Source organism: Camellia sinensis, chromosome 10 (assembly GCF_055761805.1).
Source record: "Camellia sinensis isolate YWXY chromosome 10, ASM5576180v1, whole genome shotgun sequence".
Lineage (NCBI taxonomy): Eukaryota > Viridiplantae > Streptophyta > Magnoliopsida > Ericales > Theaceae > Camellia > Camellia sinensis.
The window spans coordinates 65,341,365-65,360,926 of NC_138970.1; the positions used below are offsets into that span (position 1 = coordinate 65,341,365).

At 37.5% G+C, this 19,562-nt stretch overlaps 1 long non-coding RNA gene across 1 annotated transcript; it reads left to right on the forward strand.

The window, feature by feature from the left end:
- Positions 1-1,503: 1,503 nt before the first annotated feature.
- LOC114266268 (uncharacterized) lies at positions 1,504-2,369 on the forward strand. Its single transcript, XR_014343265.1, has 3 exons — positions 1,504-1,550; positions 1,631-1,931; positions 2,220-2,369. It is a non-coding gene; the product is annotated as an uncharacterized LOC114266268 (long non-coding RNA).
- The last annotated feature ends 17,193 nt before the right edge of the window (positions 2,370-19,562 follow it).

Genomic DNA, 19,562 nt, shown 5'->3' on the forward strand with positions numbered 1-19,562 from the left:
TCCGTACGTGCTAGGGGACTATAAGCATTTGTAGCACAACCTTTGAAAGTCCGTACGTGCTAGGGGACTATAAGCATTTGCAGCACAACCTTTGAAAGTCCGTACGTGCTAGGGGACTATAAGCATTTGTAGCACAACCCTTGATAATGCCATCCCTTGAAACTTGAACGCCTTGAAAGACTTTGATTGATGAACTTGATTAACCCCATGTTTGCTACAAGCTATGTTTATGTATTGTTTTGTTAAAGATCTCGGATATCGTTCATGCAAACCCTTTATTACTTGTACCATTCACTGAGTATCCAAGCTCACCCTCTCTATATATATGTAGGTGATGAGCAGGACGACGGCGACGCCTAGATGTGCTTTGCAACTTGTTTTGGATTCGCATTTTGTAGCATCTTGAAGATCATGCTTCTTAGCTTGCATTTCATTGTATTTTGTATATGATGGCTCGAGAAGCCTTTTGGTCAAGATGTATTTTTGTACTTCATTTTCATTGTACTTAAGTTGTAAAGCTATGTAAAAATGTATGCCATTTCATTGACTTATGCACAACTCTTATGGACCAATTAGACTTGAATATATTGTTTCCGAACATGTTAGCCCCATATGTAATACTCTGATTGTGGGTGAATCTTGGAAGTTAGCCTTCGGTAATCTCGGATTACTGGCCATCACGACACCATTCTACTAGGGGCGGAATGGGGTCGTGACAGATGCCATGAATGTTGGGTTTACATGTATATTTTTTAGGGCGTTACGGCTTCTGAAGCCTATTAGTTTCGTTTAACCATTTGATGGATGTTGCATCAATAATAAATCTTACTTCAGGTTAAGGGGCTTTCAACAGAAGAACTTGCTGCTCGTAATGATTTGGTCCTTGCTCTGCCAGATAGGATTCAAGCCATACCAGATGGGACTGCAGCTGCTCCCAAACAATCTGGAGGCTGGACAGGTTTTGCTTCCCGCACAGAAATCAAGTTTGATTCAAGTGATTGGTTGCCTTTATTCTACTCTTGTTTTTCCTTCCTTTTTTCTTTTTTCTGGGAGGCTCTTACTTGAGATCTATTGTTCAATTATTTGTTTCATTTGGATCATAGATGGACAGGTCAACAGTGAATACTTCCAGCAAACAGAAGAGTCCAGCCAATTCAAGCAAGAATATGAAATGTAGAAAATGAAGCAGGCATGTAATTCTTTAGAGTTGAATACCTTTCTTTTTTTAATTGGAAGGAAATATGATTTTTTTTTTTTTGATGAGGATTTGTTCTTTTGTGGTTTCTGCATTCATTGTTCTATTGATTCTAAATAAAAAATAAAAATAACGTGTTTTACTTTGATGTTCACACAGGACCAAGAATTGGAAGTGATATCAGAAGGTTTGGTTACATTGAAAAACATGGCCCATTATTTGAATGAGGTTTGCTACTGCCTTGTGCATTTGTATCTATTGCTTTGTCCCATTTTGTGCACATCAATTTATGACTTTGCAATTCATATAGGAAACGGATAGGCAAGCTCCTTTAATGGACGAGATTGACACTAAGGTTTGAGAACACCTCCTGTCTTGGTAATAGCTGAAGCTACAAGCATTCTTAAATTGTTAATGGTGTATTTCTTCCTACAGGTCGACAAGGCGGCATCTAACCTTAAGAACACCAATGTGAGACTTAAGGATACTGTTAACCAGGTGATTGAGCTGCCACTGTATTTTCTGTATATTTGCATCACTTTGTGTGCTGCACAGAGAGAGAGAGAGAGAGAGAGAGAGAGAGAGAGAGAGAGAGATTCAGCTGTGCTATGTCGTAGATCTCTTTGCTGGATTTGACAGAAAGTTTTGATTTGTTTCAACTGAGGTCCAGTCAAAATTTTTGTATTGATATTATACTGTTGTGCATAATTCTTGGGATTGCCGCTTATCTACACAAGTAAGTTTCACTTTCTCAAAAAAATGGAAAGAAAATGTTTTATCTAATTCTTAGTAATAGCTGACATTCTTAATGGATTCTAGAAAATAATTTCATGCAGGGGTGAACTTATAGTTAGAAGCCACTAATTGAACTTATAAACTAAAGCTGAGTGCATGGTTATTCTGGTTGGATCTTCTTCTTGCTTGATTTAGTTTCTCCTGCTTGGTCAACATTTGATTTTTCAAATTTCCTTCTCTTTTGGTTTAATATTTTAAGCAGTCATTCTGATGGTTGTTGTACCTGCAGTGTATTGAAGAATTAAGATGATCAATGGGCTACTGTTTCTGCTTGTGATATTGACTATGTCTGGTATTGTTTTGCATTGATTGAGACCTTGTTATGTGCTTATTTTGGAGATGATTTTTTTGGCCTAGTGTGTGTATGTCTTTGCTCATACTTTTGACTGCTGCTTCTATATCTTTGTCTTTCAAATACAACTTTTGGTACATCCGACATTTATGTATTAATAATGTATATTTGTTCCAGCATTCATTTTGTCTCCTTAATTTAAGGTATTATACTTCTATGCATATGATTAATGTTGTTGACTCCTGTAAACACCACTTATGGTATTTGTGCAACCTATAAAGGGAAGAACCAAACTTGGATGAATTTGTAGGCTAGGGTTGCATTAAGTGAAACTCCTATAAAAAGGGTAAACGACCAATAGGTCCTAATAGTTGGACTTAATTCTCATCAAGTCTTATTGAAAATAATGGATTGTTTGGGATGTCCAAAATAAGTGCACTTTTTGACTTTTTAGACTAAAAAGTTGGGGAAAAAAATATGGTTGTTTGGGTTAACTTTTTGACTTTTTATGGAAAAATGTGTATTAAAAAATTGTATAAATTAGTGTGTAGGAGAAAATTAGGATTCAGAGTTGTGTAGCCGTAATTTTTGACTTTTGGTGAATAGTGATAACTTTTTAACTTTTTGAGTAACTTTTTGACTTTTTGACTTTTTGGCCACATGCCAAACTTGGCCTAAGTCTTAATAAAATCGTCGCTAAAAATATTTTTTTGTGACGATTTTTTGCATATGTTGCTAAAATTATTTTTGTCGCCGTTTTTATAAATTGTCGCTAAAACTTACAATTAGTGATGTTTTTCTGTGACGAATTTTTCAAATTGTCATTGAAAATTAGCGACTTTTTTTTGATAATTTTTGTAAACTGTATTAGTGACATTTTTTGTAACAATTTTCAAATTATTGCTGAAAATTAACAATTAGTGATGTTTTTTTAATAGTATTTGATGAAAAACGCTATTAATTATTATAGGGTCTATTGGATAATAAATCTACCTATTAAGACCTACACATAAGCCTCCCTTATAAAAATTGATCTTGAAAAATTTGCAATTAAATTCTAGGATATTTGCTGTTAGGATTAAACTAGGGATTGGCCCAGTTGAATGTTAAAAAAATGAATTTGTGCTGGAACTAAAGAGCAAGAGTTCAGGATTTTATTGAGTTGATTTACAACAAAAATTTGTTCTGCATCACTTTTTCATAGAAATCTCCTTGCGGTTTTAATTTCTTCTTGTAATTTTTTTTTTTTTTTCCTTCATTTTTTCTTCTAGAACATTGGAAACATTATTAAGCTTGACCTTTTAGTTATAGCTGGGTTGTGAGGTTAGCAATTTCATGTTATGGCCCTCAAACTTACATCATATGATACCATGATATTGTAGACATTCTATTTACTACAGACAACAAAGTAGTAGAACGAGCGATATTTGGTGCTCTATGCTAAAAACCCCTCCTTACCATAGAAAAGTTGTAAAATCGATCAAAATACTAGTAGCATAGGATGTGGCCAGCATTGAACAGTATAACCGTTTTTCTTTTTTTAAAACCTAAGAAGAGCTATAAATTCAATCCGAATAATATTAGCACAGGAGGTAGCCAGCATTCAGTGGTGTTTGCCCACTTTTCTAGCTGAATAAAAATAATTGTCTCTTGGGTCTTCTTTTCCCTCTTGTTAAGGGCTATTAGATGTTCCAAGGAATTAGCCTTTTCTATGTTTCTTGGTGTAGAGGGTCCAAATGTAAGCATTGGAGAAATGGATACTGCAAACATTTAGTTGGAGATGATGGAGATTACTGTGAGTAAAGAGCAATGCAAGCAGCGTAGGACCCAAAGGTATAGTTGGTGATATATGATCCAAATGAGGAGAGAAGCCTTCCTTTTATAAGCAAAGGAGATTGAGGAAAAGTTACTTATAAAAATAACAAAAAGAGATTGAGATAAAGTTGATGTCCTTTTAGTATGTAAGTGGGCCTTGTGTTGCAATTGAAATAGAAATTATTTGTGATCAAGTTAGGATTCTATGATAATCTGATAAGGATCTTATGATGTCGATGATATCAGGATAAGTGCCTGTTGTCGATTGGTCGAGGTGAAGACATCATCCACACCCTGATGAGACTTTGCTCTTAGCCACTAAGCCACATGATTCCCAATTCTCAGAATAGATCATGACACTACTCGAAGACCACACCCTGGACACAATATTGGCCATGAAACTATCTGAAAACCACACTATGGCTTCATACCAAGCTACAAGAGCCCCCAAGTCTTACTAGTCAATTGTGGCAAACATGAGTTTGGGTGTGTGAAAGGTGAAGAGGAGGTTCTAGTCTAGCAGGAGATCCTCACTCTTCTGAAAGATAGGAGAAAGTGGCCCCTACTGAAGGGTCTCACTCTTTTTGAGGTTAAAAGTCCAGGCAAATGTTTTTGTTCTGTCCTTACGGTACCGTTGGAGATGTGGACACTCTTTCAGAAAACCTCACCTAAAACATGTGACGACCCCCTAGTCCAACATTAGTTCTATGAAATGGCATAGAAAATTAGCGCCCTTCCTTCAGCTAGGTCCACTTGATCTATCCATCATTTTTTCTTCTAATATGTACTAGTCATATAATTGATCTTTCGATTTTTGAATTGTGTGGTTTAGTTCAGGTTATTTTACCAGGTTGGCAATTCAATCCCAAATTCCTACATCAGTTAACATAACTAAATGATGTATTTCACCGATTAAACCAATTTGCATAAAAAGTTTCAATTTTACAAATCAAACCTGAATTCCATTTCCCCAAAATTCAACATAAATAGTGAATATCAGAATGAAACAATTTTAGAATTCTAATTTGATAATCATACTTAATAAAAAATACCAACAAAAAATTCCATTCTAAGAATGAAAAAAGCACACCTTATGTCTAAATTTTCTCCTTCGCTTCTCATTTGCTCTCATGTTGCCCTTTACTTAATCACTTTCCCTCTTTGATTTCTTCATGGAAGGCACTGCCAAACCTGACTATGCCACCTACTTGAAGATCTCCACGAATGACTATAATTCCACCATTGATGGACTGAAATAGTAGCATTGCAGACACCCATCGTAAAATGAGGAAAAGGGAGAGGAGCAGAGGGAAGTGATAACAGAGAACAATGGAGAGAGAGAGAGAAAGAGAGAGAGTAAATGAGATTCATGAATAGGATAAGTTTTATAGTATATTACGACAGATCTGGCAAACTTTATGTATAATCATGCACTAATGCATTAAATAATAGATTTGAAATGGGTAAATAGTATTTTTGTTGGTTTTGATTCACTCTATCTCCAAAATACAAAAGCAGGATACCGAACCTAAACGGATAAAAACCCTATCGGTTGGTCGGCTATTTTACACCCTTACTTCCTACGATATCTCGACCGCCAATAATACATGGCAGTTCGAGTACATAGAATAAAATGGGTTATCTTAAGAAACTGATCAACCACCAGCATAATTGAATTGTGCTAGCCTGCTAGGTGCTATGCCTAGGTAAAAGTAGCCCAACAACAGTTGCAATTTGGAAGTCACTATCTTGTGACTGGCCCGTAGCTAACTGATGAGTGTGACACCTATTGCTCGTCTGTCCAACATCCCTCCATATACTAGGCCTATAACATTTGTCTTCCAAGAGGAGAACAACTTTATCTTGCCTAAGATGGATTATATCAATTCCATGTAGCTCTTGGACTAGAAAATTTCCATCTTCCCCATATTTGATTCACAACGAGTTTGAAAAATATTCTATGAATAAACACCTTTAATAGCATCAGATTCAATTACTTTAACCAATAAAGTATTAAATCATTCTACAACTCAATGCATTTGCAACTTGGTTTTGTGAACTATCCTCATGCTTAAGGACAAAATTGTAAGCTACAATGCTTGCACCACAACATAAAATTCCACATTAATACAATTTCCTTGCGTCGTTAACTTCTTGCTTAAAATGCAATAGGTTTACTCCGTTGGTTAAGATTCTACCAAATTGACTAGAGAAACATCACACTCCACTTCAAGTGCTAGTTTGAAATCTCCCCCTTGCAGGCAGGAAATGGAGATATCTACATCATAATCAATGATTGTGAAAGAGCTACATTAATACATCAGTATTTTAAAACTCATAATGACATGGCAATTTATAGACTTTGAATTTTGAATTTTGATGATGTTCCACAAAATAGACCTAGGTGGTGGCCTCTCTTCTTCCTCATGGAATGAGTTTATCTCTACTTTTTTGGACATTGAAACCTGTATATCATATACTAAACTGAATCGTAGCTCCTTTTGCAAGTTTTTGCACTTCCCATGCAAGGGCTGCCACTTGCTGGGTCAAATTTACTAAAAAGTGTTGATTTTTGTCAAGCTGCCCTCTCCTTGCCTTGAAGTATAAAAGTAGTTTCTAAGGACTTGAAACTTACTTTAATGTAAAAAAGCAACAAAGAGAGAAAAATAGAAAACATAAACACTGTAGAGTATTGAGAAAAAGACTTGATAATTCACTGAAGCAAGCATCAATAGCAGTAGATGAACAAAAATCCTGAAGTGGCTGTTTTTCTGACAATCTCTATACATATTAACAATTGAGTACCAAATCCTTATTTAGTCACCTTATGAATACTATTAAATCCATGACTATAGTTACAAAATCCTTTTCCGTTAATCCTATACGGTAAAAGCATAATAAAACACTTAAATAATCAAACAGAACTCTAATGCTCTCTAAGAATAAGAGTAAGATAAATAAATTGGTCACTTCGTGTGGTCCTGGAACTCCTCTTTTAACTCCGGCGTTGCTAAACTTTTATTAGATTCTTCTCCTGAGCTGTATCACATAAGTAAACATACATAACAACATTAATCACATTCTAGCTCAAACAAATCGATATTTGGAAATATAAGTTTACATACATAAGTTTGCACCATAATTTAATTTCAATAAAAAAATGCCTTAACCACCAAAACATATTCTAAATTAACCTAAATTCATTTCAATTGCAAAAAAATCGTTAGGTACCAAATATGAGATCATGCCTTGCACATAAAATTAAATTTACTCAATGCCTAGGACTCTAGCATATACACAAATTTCCTAACTCATCCTAGCAACTAAAATTTAACATACTCAACATAAAATATGTTGGAACAAATGGTCTTGAATTCTTCAAATGGTGGTCTTTGGGTCTTCAAAATTTGGCAACGATCTTGTCTCTATAGAATAGAAAATTAGTGCTTCAAGTTGCGTAACTATAAGTCGCTTTCCTAAAGACAATATTTGTACTCACCAAAAGGTGTGCAGGGGGTTACAACAAATTTTCCTCCAGGATACAATGAAGCCTGATCTAAATATCTAGTCTATCGGCGTCTGGACTGACGACAATAGATCAGAACACTCTTGATATAATCAAGAAACCAAGACACTGATAATTAAATTTGGAGAACTTGATTATCAATAAGAAAAACAGAAATTTTCTTAAGAAACTCTTGATCGAAAATTCAAAATCAAGAGGGGGAGAGAAAGAGAGAGAGAGAATTACAGGAATACTTTTCAGGATTTTGGATGGAATGAAATGGCTGATTTCAGAGCCTATTTATAGACCTTGAAGCACCTAATCGAATGGTCATGTCCCTTGATCACATCCGATCAGATTTGACCGTTGGATCAACGATCTATGGTGTAGATCATTCTAACACCGAATAGATGCCTTGACTAATCACACCTGATCACGATCGGGTGCCATCTCATCTGTACGATCGCATGCATCTCCAATCGACGGCTATGATCAACTCACTCCAGATTGGACACAACCGTTTGATCGCTTGGTTGACTTATCGCCAACGGACGACATGCCATTGCCACGTGGAGCTGACTGTATTCCACGTCACCCATGCCACGTCGGATTTACGTCATCGCTCCAACTTGTCCGATGCAAGTAGGAAACACATCATTGCCATGTGCAGTTGACTGTATTCCACGTCACCCATGCCACGTCGGATCCACGTCATCGCTCTAACTTGTTCGATGCAAATAGGAAAGCGCCCTCATGGCACCTTCCGCCGATGCGTCCGTGCTAAGTGCAAAGTTCGCCATCAAACGCCACACAGCCCACTGCCCACACCACGCACGTGCGTGCGCGTGTGTGTGCGTGTGGTGCGAAGCACCATCCTTGCGGTGTGGGTGCATGCATACTAGCTTTCATCCCATAATTCCATAGTCAAAAGAATATTCCATGTAGCTTAAGTGCTCCATGTTTTGCTCTCTTTCCAATGTGGGACAAAGTCCCCAAGCTTAATTAATGCTTTCGAAAGAAAAACAAGGAAGGTTTTGAAAACACCCAAAAATTAAACTATAAATTTTAAAAACCATTTTGAAAATTTCCCAACATTCCCCTACCATTTTCAAAATACCAGATAATGACTCTTGGTTCACTTGGCAGCCTTATGCATAGGTGAAGATATCTTACGATTTGAATCATTCACTTAGTGACGACATCTCAAAGTTAGACAAGATGGCATAGTAGACTTGTCTTTGAATTAGCAATCTTGTATGACTAACCGGACATATCCCACGTACAGTACAGGTTACCTCAAGTATTCAAACAAACCGACACGTGGATTGGCCTTGTGTCTATATCTTGTTTCATGAGCGCTCTAGAGTCAAGCCCTTGGACTCATAGAAAGCGGCACCACCTCCTACACTCACATAGGTAAGCTTACTGAGAGTACTCCTGTAATTTACAGTACCCTAACAACCCAGTTGTAAGCTTATTAAGAGTTTGCTAACTCATCCTCTTCTTTTCACATTACAGGTACCAAGCACTTCAACCTTGGGATGAAAAAGAAATAAAACTAAGTGTTTGCAATCACGACAAATGGTGTACGTGGGCTCATTGAACTCAAGACTTGATGTTTCTTCAAGCGTTGAGTTGAGTTTCCATCAGGAGTGATTATGTTAAATGGCCTTAAGACCCATCCCCTATGATGTTTTCCATACTAAATCTCTTGCAAGTCCCTTTGTTAAGGGGTCAGCCAAGTTTTCACTTGATTTTACATAACTAATGGTAATCACACCTTTTGTGATTAACTGCCTAACACAGCTATGTCTCAGTCCTATACGCCTAGACTTTCCATTATAGACATGGCCATAGGCCCGTGATAGAGTTGCTTCACTATCACAATGCAAAGATATTGGTGGTATAGGTTTTGGCCATATCTTAATCTCTAATAAGATATTCCTTAGCCATTCTGCCTCTTTGCTACAAGATGCTAACGCTACAAACTCTGACGCCATAGTTGAGTCTATTATGCATGTTTGCTTCTTAGAACTCCAGGAGATAGCCCCTCCTCCAAGAGTAAAAATCCAACCACTCGTGGACGAGTGGTCTTCACGGTCAGTTATCCAACTAGCATCTGTGAATCCTTCTAGCACTGCTGGATAACCATTATAGACTATTCCATTGTCTATTGTTTTCCTCAAGTACCTAAGTACTCGGTTAATAGCATGCCAATGCACACTACTGGGATTACTAGTGTATCCATTAAGTTTTCCCACTGCAAAAGCAATATCAGGTCTAGTGCAAGTCATGGCATATATCAGGCTACCTATTACTCTTGAATATTCTAGCTGATCAACAGCTCTTCTAGTATTGGGATACAATTTCAAAGTAGACATGGGTGTACAATTATATTGATTAAATTTCTTAAGAATTTTCTCAATATAGTGCGACTGGGTTAGAATCAAATTATTGTCCTCTCGTTTGATCTTAATACCCAAAATTACATCAGCCAAGCCCATTTCTTTCATATGAAAGCTAGACGATAAGAAATTTTTAGTACTTTCAATGACATCATTGTCAGTACCAAAAATAAGCATGTCATATAGATATATGATTACACCTCTATTTCTAGTAAACTTACTGTACACACACTTATCATATTCATGTATCCTAAAACCATTTGACACTATTACTTTGTCAAATTTCTCATGCCACTATTTTGGAGCTTATTTCAATCCATATAGTGACTTCACGAGTTTACACACTTTGTGCTCTTGACCTTGTACAACAAATCCTTCCGGTTGTTGCATGTAGATTTTCTCATCTAACTCTCCATTTAGGAAAGCAGTCTTAACATCCATTTGATGGATTTCAAGCTTATAGATTGAGGCTAAGGCAATTAACACTCGAATGGTGGTGATTCTAGCCACCGAAGCATATGTATCAAAATAATTGATACCCTCCTTTTGAGTAAAACCCTTAGCAACTAATCTTGCTTTGAACTAGTCAATTGTGCCATCAACTTTTATTTTCCTTTTGAAAATCCGTTTACAACCAATGGGTTTAAATCAACAAGTATCCTGATATTGTTACCCATGATAGAATCCATCTCATCGTTTATTGCTACTTTCTAGAAAGCAACATCTTGAGACTTCATAGCCTCCTCAAAGGTTAATGGATCTGAATCCATATTCAAAGAAATCATTATTTGCTTACAATAAGCTTTCCTAGTTCCTTCTACAAGGTAAACAATGAAATCAGGGCTAAATGACTTCTTAGTCCTAGCCCTCTTACTCCTCCTTAGCTCAATAGGCTCATTAGGTTCATTAGGCTCAATAGGTTCATGTCGTTCACTTTCCTCTGTAGACATCAAAGGAGTTGATTCATTTTCTTGATTAGAATCCAACCTTGGAATGGTTGTGAAACGATTCTCATAAAATACCGCATCACGTGATTCAATGATGGTATTTGTTTCCATTGAACCATTGGGCTCTACTACCAGAAACCTATATGCTTTGCTATGTATAGCATAGCCAAGGAATATGCATTCAATTCATTTTTCACCTAATTCCTTCCTTTTAGGTTCAGGCAATCTGACTATTGCTCTACAGCCCCATGTTTTCAATTAACTAAGATTAGGTTTCTTGTTTTTCCAAAGTTCATAAGGAGTAACATTTCTTCCCTTGAGAGGAATTCTATTAAGTATGTAATAGGCTCAGTGCAAGGCTTCGCCCCAAAAACCAAAACTTAAACTGGAATAAGAAAGCATAGCATTAATCATTTCTGTTAATGTCCTATTCTTTCTTTCAGCTACTCCATTTTGTTATGGTGTGTAGGGTGCAGACTTCTCATGAATAATACTAACATTTTGACAATATTCTGGAAAATGGTATTTACCGCCTCTATCAGACCTAAGTCTCTTTATTTTGACATTACACTGATTTTCTACTTTTGTCTTAAAAATCTTGAATTTATCAAACACCTCATCTTTTGAATGCAAAAGATAGATATGACAGTACATAGAAAAATCATCAATGAACGTTACAAAATATTTCTTACCACCTTTAGTGGGGGTATTATGCATGTCACATACATCACTATACACAAGTTCAAGTAGAGATGTGGTTTTATCTACTTTAGGAAATAGAATGCGAGTGATTTTTGATTGCATACAATGTTTACATTTTTCAAACATATCAATGCCATACTTAGGAATTAAATCTAAATTAACCACATCATGCATTTTCCTAGTATTAACATGACCTAAACGAGTATGCCATAAAGAAAGAGAATCAACAATATAAGCAGAAACAGATGTATTATTGATAACATTAAGTTTGAACATACCTTGTTACATATAGCCCTTCCCAACAAAAACCCCACCCTTAGACAGGACAAATTTGTCCGACTCAAATACTAACTTGAAACCATACTTATTAAGCAGGCTTCCAGATACAAGGTTTTTCCTAACATCAGGTACATGATAAACATCATGAAGACTTATGACTTTTCCAGATATAAACTCTAGATCCACCGTCCCTTCGCCTTTGATAGCAGCAGTTGAAGAGTTACCCATGTAGAGAACTATTCCATCACTTACTTGTTCATAAGTAGTGAAACGGCTCTTGTCGTTGCAAATGTGCCTTGTTGATCTTGAGTCAATTCACCAGTCACCAGCATATTCTAATAGCCATGAACTTATTCTTGGCATTTGATGCTTCTGGCTTCTTCTTGTATGACCGACATTCATTTCTGAAGTGCCCTGGCTTGCCACAGTGCCAGCAAGCGCCTTTCGGTTTCTTAGCATTTTTCTCGAGTTGGGGTTCATGCTTACGCTTCTTTTTGTTGAACCTCTTACCATCATCCACCATGTGGATCTTGGACGTCTAAGCCAATTGGTTATCTTTACTTTCAAGTAACCTTGACTCTTCTTCAACTCGGAGGTGTTGAGTCAATTCCTCTAAAGTAAGATCTTCCTTTTTGTGCTTCAGAGTTTTGTTAAAATCCTTCCAAGAAGATGGAAGTTTCTCTATTATAGATGAAACTACAATAGATTCATCCATGTTCATATTCTTTTGTCAAAATTGACTTAGAATATGTTGGATCTCATGGAATTGTTCCATAATGGGCTTTGTATCAATCATTGTAAAACACATAAAATTACTAACAAGAAATTTCTTACTGGTGGCATCCTCGGTGAGGTACTTTGACTGTAATAAGTCCTAGAGTTGCTTTGTTATTTCCAGATGTTGATGCACATCGAATAAAGAGTCTGACAGCGCATTCAGAATGTGTCCTTGGCAAATGTAGTTGTCATTCTCCCATTTGGTTCTGGCACGAGTGTGCTCCATAGCCTCGTCTTCTTGCTCCATTGGATAGGGGGTAGTTAGCACATAGACCACTTTGAGAGTGGTGAGCAAAAAGTGCATCTTCTTTTGCTAGCGCCAAAAATTTCCTCCATCAAAACAATCAAGTTTCATGAAATCTTGAGTCATTTTTTGAATAGACATCGCCATATCCAACTATTGTCATTAGATTGTTAGAACAAAGGTCTTGAATTCTTCAAATGGTGGTCTTCGGGTCTTCAAAATTTGGCAATGATCTGGTCTATATAGAACAGAAAATTAGTGCTTCAAGTCGTGTTACTATAAGTCGCTTTCCTAAAGACAATATTTGTACTCACCAAAGGTGTACAGGGGGTTACAACAAATTTGCTTCCAGGATACAATGAAGCCTGATCTAAAGATCTAGTCTATCAGCATCTGCACTGACGACAATAGATCAGAACACTCTTGATATAATCAAGAAACCAAGACACTGATAATCAAATCTGCAAAACTTGATTATCAATAAGAAAAACAGAAATTTTCTTAAGAAACTCTTGATCGAAAATTCAAAATCAAGAAGGGGAGAGAGAGAGAGAGAGAGAGAGAGAGAATTGCAGGAATACTTTTCAGGATTTTGGATGGAATGAAATGGCTAATTTCATAGCCTATTTATAAACCTTGAAGCACCTGATCGAATGGTCATGTCCCTTGATCGCATCTGATTAGATCTGACCGTCGGATCGACGATCTATGGTGTAGATCATTCTAACACTGAATAGATGGTTTGACTAATCACACCTAATCACGATCGGGTGCCAATCTCATTCGTACGATCGCGCACATCTCCAATCAATGGATATGATCAACCCGCTCCAGATCGGACACACAATCGTTTGATCGGTTAGTTGACTTATTGCCAACGGACGACACTGTCACGACCCAAACCTGCCCCTGTAGGTTTAGCACCGTAATTGGCCAGTAATCCGTGGATTACCAAAGGCCTCTGAACAGATTAGCAAATAATAAGGGGCTGCGGAAGCAATAATACAAAATAGACAAGGTCCGATGAGCTGTGATAACGTACATGGGACAGAACATTTCAAAAAAAAAAACTAATTTATATATATATAAAAACATGCCAGTCCAGATACACAATATTTACAAGGTATTTACAGAATGTACTTCCCAAGACCTGACTTTACAGAGCATACACAAAGACTAGCATGAATACAAAAAAAAAAAAAAAAAAAAAAGAGTCATGGTATTAGGCTTCGTTCAGAACCTCCTCGGGAGGCACAACGGTTGGCTGACAAAAACAGTATAGAAGGCCGTCAACTCTGGCCCTGGTCACATGCCGGCTCACCTACATACATAATATAAATTGTGAGCGAAAGCCTAGTGAATAATAACAGAGTAAAGGGGTTTTATGAATGAGTCCATACAGATTCAGAATTCAATATTCAGTTTCGTATCAAAATCATAACTTGTCTAGATCATATACAGACAGAAATCGTAACCCTCGTTTAACTTTACGTGATACATTCTTTAGCACTAGCAGAAACAGTTGACCCATAAGGGACGGCCATAAAGGCATACAGTTGACTTACGTGCACGGAGACGGTACAGTTGGCTCATGAGACGTACAGTTGACCCATAAATGGGGCATAAGGATCCATAACAGTTGGCTCATGAGACGTACAGTTGACCCATAAAGGGACGTAACAGAACAGATAACAGTTATCATTTGAGGCTAAGAATGTCACGAATACATTTAAGAAACATTGGAAAACCATTCATTCGTACAGAAAATATTACCTCAGCAAACAGATCATTTTACATCACTTAGAAAGTACTTATAATTGAACATAACTTTACAAAGTTATTACTCACAATTAATCTTGAGATAGTAAGATGGAGCAGACTGAGTAACGGTGTATGGCACGTGACCTAGAGCACACATAACGGATACACACTTGAAACATACGTTCTAATTGTACAAAACTTATTTCGTTGGCTCTTAGTGTGTTTCTAATCTCTTATCCTCATTATGGGGTCCTAAACATGGCCTAGGAATGCCTAGGATGGAATGAGGATGCAAAAATGCATTGAAAAGCCTTTCACAAATTTTGCTGAAGATAAGGTCCACGCTCGAGCGTGGGTTTCCCCGCTCGAGCGGACATGTAGATAAAGGAGCTCTGCTCGAGCGTGAAATTACCCGCTCGAGTGGACTATAAAATTGGACAAAAGTGCTGGATGCATGAAATTCACGCTCGACGGGTGCTCGACCCCTGCTCGAGCGTGTGACAAAGACACTCGCTCGAGCGTGGATTCCCCCGCTCGAGCGGACTACAAAACACACAAACTTCTGGGTATACGCATTTCACGCTCGAGCGTGACTCTCGCCGCTCGAGCGGAAGTGCATGTACTCAGGCATCACGCTCGAGCGTGAAAGTCCCCGATCGAGCGTGGGTCAAATTTCTAGAAAATCCAGATTGACCTCCAAACATGAAATTCGACCTTCAACCATCCAAAACTCATTTTTCTGGGCCAAATCTTTGGAAAACACTTAATAACTCATAGAACAACATGTTTGAAGAATCATTTCAAGAAATCATGGCCTAAGAGCAACCCAATTGGTGCAAAATCAACATGAACTTTATGATTATGCCATCAATTCAACATGCAAGGACCTCTTTGAATTCAAACCTTCCAAAACATAACCAAACTTAATAATTTGATGGAAAATAAGTTGAATGGCTATAATATGAGTGAAATTGACACATGCATGGAAGAAATCTTGGAATTCCAACTCAAAACATGGAAATTTATGCATGCATGCATGGATCCCTTAGAAAGACAACTCAAGTGCTATGAATTACACATGCATGTATGTATTGAGTTTCAATTCACCAATCTTAGCTTAAACCTAACATGAGTCCATTTAATTCACTAGAATTCTTACATTAATAAATCAATTTCCTAATCAATAGGGTGGATGCCTACCTCAAGTCTTGAATTCCTCAATATGAAGGCTCTAAAATGCAAATCCTTCTATTTCTCCTAAACTCCAAGCAAATCCTTGTTGAATCCAACTTCCCTTCAACTCTCTCTCTCTCTCACGTTTTGCATCAGAGGAATGGAGGAGTGAAATGAAAATGTGAGCTAGTGGAGTCTAAATGGTCCATAAGTGGTCATTGATCAAAAAGTAAATAAATAGCATTATTTTAATCGTTCCGAACCGAACTTTAATTAAACTTACCATAAAATTCTGTAAATCCTAACTAGCACATAGCACAAGCCGATTCCTGATTCGGACGCCGATAAGGCTCTCAATTCGCGAACCGAAGTTAAAATATGAATAGATCTTTCTACGCCTAACAGATAGATATACAAAGATGATGCAATGCTCATGCAAATTAGTTCCAAATCCTTCCTAAATTATTGTTAGGCTTACTAAGCACGAATTAACGTTAATCTGGGGTTGGAGTTATTACAGTCTCCCCCCCTTAAGAGAGTTTGGTCCCGAAACTCGAATTACCTTTATTTTGGAAAAACATAGGGTTCAATGGAAACAATTCTGGATATCTTTTCATCATATCTTCTTCTGTTTCCCTGGTCGCATAGGTTCCTCCGTGGTTTTGCCAATCCACTTTTACCAAAGGTATTTCTTTGTTTCTCAATCTCTTGATCCTGCGGTTCACAATTTGAATAAGTCTTTCCTTGTAGGTGTAATCATCTTTTAACAGCACATGTGTTGGCTCAATGACGTGGAATGGATCTCTCAAGTATTCGCGAAGCATCGAAACATGAAACACATTGTGCATATGCTCCATTACCGGTGGTAAAGATACCCGATATGATACTGGATTGATCTTTTCAAGGATTTCGTAAGGTCCAATATACCTTGGCGCTAACTTGCCCTTGACACCAAACAGAGTTTGACCCTTCATCAGGGTCACCTTTATGAACACATGGTCCCTAATTTCATATTCTCTATCTTCTCTTCGGACATCAGCATAGCTTTTCTGCCGACTCTGTGCAGTTTTTAGGCGTTGTTGGATTAGTTTCACTTTCTCGGTTGTTTCTTGCACAAGTTCCGGTCCCAACAAAGGTCTATCACCTACTTCAGCCCAACATATTGGAGAACGACATTTTCTTCCATACAAAGCTTCGTAAGGAGCCATCTCAATGCTTGAATGGTAACTGTTGTTGTACACAAATTCAGCTAATGGCAAGTAGGTCTCCCAATTCCCCTGGAAGTCTAACACACACATTCTGAGCATATCCTCTAGAGTCTGATTAGTTCGTTTAGTTTGTCCATCCGTCTGTGGGTGGTAGACACTACTCAATCTCAGTTCAGTCCCCAAAGCCTGTTGCAAACTCTACCAAAACCTCGATACAAACTTTGAGTCTCTATCAGACACAATAGATACTGGCACTCCATGTAATCTCACAATTTCAGTCATATAGATATTGGCCAATTTATCAGCGTTATAAATAGTTTTGACAGGCAGAAAATGGGCAGATTTAGTTAAACGGTCAACTATAACCCAGATAGAGTCCATACCTCGAGAAGAACGAGGCAATCCCACAATGAAGTCCATGGTAATGTGCTCCTATTTCTATTCCGGTATTAGGAGTGGTTGTAGCAAACCAGCGGGTCGTTGATGTTCAACTTTAACCTGTTGGCAATGTAGACATCTAGCTACAAAGTCTACAATACTCTTTTTCATTCTAGGCCACCAAAAATTCTGTTTCAAATTATGATACATCTTCGTGTTCCCCGGATGCATAGCAAACTTACTACTGTGAGCTTCGGTCATAACACGTTTTCTCAAATCATCACAATCAGGTACACAAAGACGGTTTTGAAATTTCAGCACATCATTCTCAAATACAAATCCCGGCCTCGGCTTTGAATCAAATTCCACTATGATCTTTTTCAGGTATTCATCTTCATACTATTTCTATTTGATCTCGTCAAGAATTGTAGGTTGAGCGGAAATAGCAGTTAACAACCCATCTTGTTCTAGGTCATTCAGGAATTCTTTTTGATTAGATAACAGACAAGACAACTTTGCACTGGATTTTCGGCTCAAGGCATCTGCTACAGTATTAACCTTTCCTGGATGATACAAGATTTGCAAATCATAATCCTTGATTAATTCTAACCATCGCCTCTGTCTCGTGTTCAATTCCTTTTGGGTGAAGAAATATTTCAAGCTTTTATGATCTGTATATACCTCACAAGTTACCCCATACAAATAGTGACACCATATTTTCAAAGCAAACACCATAGCTGCTAATTCAAGATCATGTGTTGGGTAATTCTTTTCATGAGGTCAGAGTTGTCTAGAAGCATAGGCAATCACCTTTCCGTTTTGCATTAGCACGCACCCCAAGCCTTTGTAAGAAGCATCACTGTAAACTTGAAATCCATTAGTACCATTGGGCAAAGTTAAAATTGGTGCAGTTACTAACCTGGTTTTCAGTTCTTGAAAGGCTGCCTCTCTTTATTCGTTCCAGTCAAATGGTATATTTTTTTGAGTTAACTGGGTCAATGGCATGGCAAGCTTAGAAAAGTCTTTTACAAACCTTCGGTAGTAACCTGCAAGTCCCATAAAACTTCTGACTTTTGTCACATTTATCGGTTTAGGCCAATCCATGACAGCTTCAATTTTCTGAGGGTCAACAGAAGCACCATCCTTGTTGATTACATGTTCCAAAAATGCCACACTGTCAAGCCAGAATTCACACTTGGACAATTTAGCATACAATTTATTTTCTCTCAAAATCTGCAAGGTGGTTCTCAGATGGTTCTTATGTCCTTCCCTGTCTTTAGAATAAATCAAAATGTCATCAATAAATACAACAATGAAGTCATCCAAATATGATTTAAACACCCTATTCATAAGATCCAGGAAAGCTGCAGGTGCATTGGTCATCCCAAACGGCATTACTAAAAATTCATAATGTCCATATCTAGTTCGGAATGCAGTTTTCTCTATGTCCTCAGCTCTAACCTTTAATTGATGATACCCGGACCTGAGGTCAATTTTGGAAAACAATTGGGCACCCTGAAGTTGGTCAAACAAGTCATCTATTCGGGGCAGAGGGTATTTATTCTTGATAGTCACTTTGTTCAGTTCTCGGTAGTCTATACACAATCTTAAAGATCCATCCTTCTTTTTGACAAACAAAACTGGAGCACCCCATGGTGAAGTACTCAGACGGATAAATTTCTTATCTAACAGTTCCTGAAGTTGGGTTTTCAATTCCTTCAATTCAGAGGTGGACATTCTATAGGGAGTCTTGGAAATAGGTTGTGTCCCCGGAAACACTTCAACAGTGAATTTAATTTCTCTATCAACTAAGTCCCCAGGTAAGTCAGTTGGAAACACATCGGGAAATTCACAAGCAACAGGGATTGTTTCTACAGTAGTACTGTCAAATGGTGCAGTCAGTATACAACACAAATAACCCCTACAACCCTTCCTAAGGAGTTTTACAGCTTTCATAGCCGAAATCAAATATGGGGGAGGAACTACCCCATTCCCAATAAAAGTAAATTCAGGCATACCCGATGGTCTAAATACAACAGTTTTATTTGCACAGTCAATGGTAGCACAGTATTTAGTCAACCAGTCT